Source organism: Frankliniella occidentalis, unplaced genomic scaffold (genome assembly GCF_000697945.3).
Source record: "Frankliniella occidentalis isolate FOCC.00 unplaced genomic scaffold, Focc_3.1 Scaffold461, whole genome shotgun sequence".
Taxonomy (NCBI): domain Eukaryota; kingdom Metazoa; phylum Arthropoda; class Insecta; order Thysanoptera; family Thripidae; genus Frankliniella; species Frankliniella occidentalis.
The window spans coordinates 195,191-197,666 of record NW_026267579.1 but is presented as its reverse complement, the minus strand read 5'-3'; the positions used below and the strand labels follow the sequence as shown (position 1 = coordinate 197,666).

General features: G+C 61.7%; 2 protein-coding genes across 2 annotated transcripts in view; both read right to left on the bottom strand.

The window, feature by feature from the left end:
• Positions 1–2,217, bottom strand: part of LOC127751397 (RNA-binding protein fusilli-like) — a 63,661-nt gene extending 61,444 nt beyond the window's left edge. Inside the window, exon 1 of the mRNA XM_052274909.1 lies at positions 2,003–2,217. The gene's annotated coding sequence lies outside the window, so the exon portion shown is untranslated. The remainder of the gene's footprint in view (positions 1–2,002) is intronic.
• Positions 1–2,476, bottom strand: part of LOC113206159 (MAP kinase-activating death domain protein) — a gene marked incomplete in the record, with an annotated part of 33,137 nt that overhangs the window by 8,613 nt on the left and 22,048 nt on the right.

Sequence of the window (2,476 nt, the reverse complement as noted above, 5' to 3'; positions counted from 1 at the left end):
GTTCTGTATCAGACTCTAATTTTTTGCAGTGCGCCCGTGTGTACACTAGATTTTCGAGTTGTCGACCCCTCGCCAGCAGCAGGGCCCTTCGCCTCGGTGTGAGCTTGGCCCGGCCGGCGGCTCGTCCTTCCCCGCGTCCTTGGCCGCGCCCAGGCCAAACGCACACGTGCGTCGCCACGCCACCAGTCGCGCCCGGAAGCGGCACCGGCCAGCGAGGAGAAGGAGACCCGCGCGGGTTATACACTCGAAAAACAAAATTAAATGACGAAAAAATAATTAAAATGGGGGGGGGCGTTTATGATTGTCGCGTAGAGAAAGACCGGCGGTCCATCGGAGAAATGAAACGAGAGAGTTCGTGCTTGCGCCACACGGAAACACATGCACAATGCACTACACACGTAGAAAAACGTTTTTTTAATGCGGAGCTGGCTGGAACTACACTTTTTGGACGGGTACACCTGGTCCCCGCGTCGGTATCGCTGGTATGCCCGACGGGCCAGGCCAGGACGGGCCAGGACGAGCCGGGACGGGGCACGGACACTCCAGACAGGACGGCTCACGGGACGGCTCACGGGACGGCTCACGGGACGGGACGGGCAGCAAGGACGGCACGGCGGCGGGCGGGAGGGAGTCCCGTTGGCACTGCGGAGGGGCCGTCCGGAAAACAGGAAAGGGGCACTGCACTGCAAGGCATATACTACTGCAGTTGAAGTTGAAGTGAGTGCGAACCGTGTGTCTTCGCCCTGCATTGGCCGGCATGGGCTGGGCTGGGCTGCTGGGTGCCCGGGGGCGACGGCGGCGGGACAGCCGGACTGCCCAGCACGGCTGCCGCCAACCCAGCGAGCTTCATTCATGCGCCACTCATTCGAACGGACAGAAAGGATATAATTTTTAATCGCTTTTACAGACAAGCCGCCGCTGCCGCCGCTCCGCCTGGGGGAAAAGCAGGAGGGTGCAGCCGCACGGATCGGAGAGGAGTTGCTGCCATGCCAAACCGTGCATAACTTGAGGGGAAGGATAAATAATAAAAAGAGTCGATTCGCATGAAAAAGACTGTACTTCTAATTCCTTAATTTGAGTTGCGCACCAGCGCGGCATTGCCGCTGCAAGGTGAACAGGACGCGGGGTCCAAACTGGATTCCAACATCCTCCGCGTCCGCGCGCTTAGCCGCCGGGTACAGTAGTGGTACCCTCCCGTGGTGCCTGCCTGACACGCGCTTGTCTACCTGCGCGGTCCTGCTGCGGGTCCTGCGGGGCTCCTGTGGGATCGGGCATGTCCTCGACGCACTCCAGCAGGAAACGCTCCGCCAGCAGTGCGAGGGCGTCGGTCGAGCGGGAGAGAGGGGTAGAGGGGGGGGGGCGCTTAGGCGACAACCCTTCCGTCCGCAGGGCAGGCCCGATCTCTCCAGTGGATGTGGACGGCCGACCAGACATGCCCCAGACTCTCCCCCCGCCACGCCCCTTTCAGCTCAGGCAAGTCCGGGTGAAATGAGCTCCTCCAGGACCTATACTCGCATCGCTCTCGTTCGACCAAAACCAAGTCAACCGCTCAGTAATAAAATGCTCACGGTGAATTTCACCGTGTGTACAGAGAAACCCTCGTAGCACTGTAGCACAGTGACATTGGCCATACGCAACCGGAGATGGAGAGCAATGTGTACCAATAGCCTCGATTTCGATCCCCTGACAGACTAAGAGAGGGTGTGTTGGGTAGTGTTGGGTGGTCAAACCAATGGAGTGTCAGCCCAGCCCTGCGCGTTCAAGTTTGGTCGTCTGACTGAACAACCGAGCGCCCTATGCCATCCGGTACAAGACAGTCTTCGGGACTGTCTACAACACACCGACTCTTCCATGAGGAACACACACATACGTGCAAGTGGTCGGCGTGTACTCACACGCCCACCGCTCGAGCTGGTGCATTGAAAACGTGCACCACCCCACCCCGCTCCCCCTTCCTTCCTTTCAGTTTTTTCCTTCTGCATTTTCGCTCCTTCTCGGTTACCTGTCCAGGTGGCGACGCTTGCAGAAGGGCTTGAACGTATGGGGTCCCTCTCGCAGGCTGGGCGCGCGGGCGAGGCAAGGCCGGGGTCAGGGTCAGAGACCCCCGCTCGCCGCCCCCTGCTCGGCTCGCACAACCAGCACCGTGAGGCCGCCGCGCCGCGCCTGTCACATTCCACACTACCGTCACTACACGAAAACGGGTTCCTGGACTCCGTCCGTCCGTCTCTCCAGGGCCTCCCACCTCCCCACCCCCCTCCCTCCCTACACGCTCGGGTCACGAAGGGGGTAGCGACGCCGACGACGACGGGACGAGAGGGTGGGACTGGCACAGCGACCGGTGAGGCCGGGGAGCAGGGCGGCGGCCCGCTTGAGGTGAAGCAACTGGCGGCGGGGCGGGGGTGTCGTAACTTTCACAGCCTGCATCATTGCTCCCCCACCCCCCTCGCGAGCCGCAGGCGGGGCGGGGCGGGGCGGG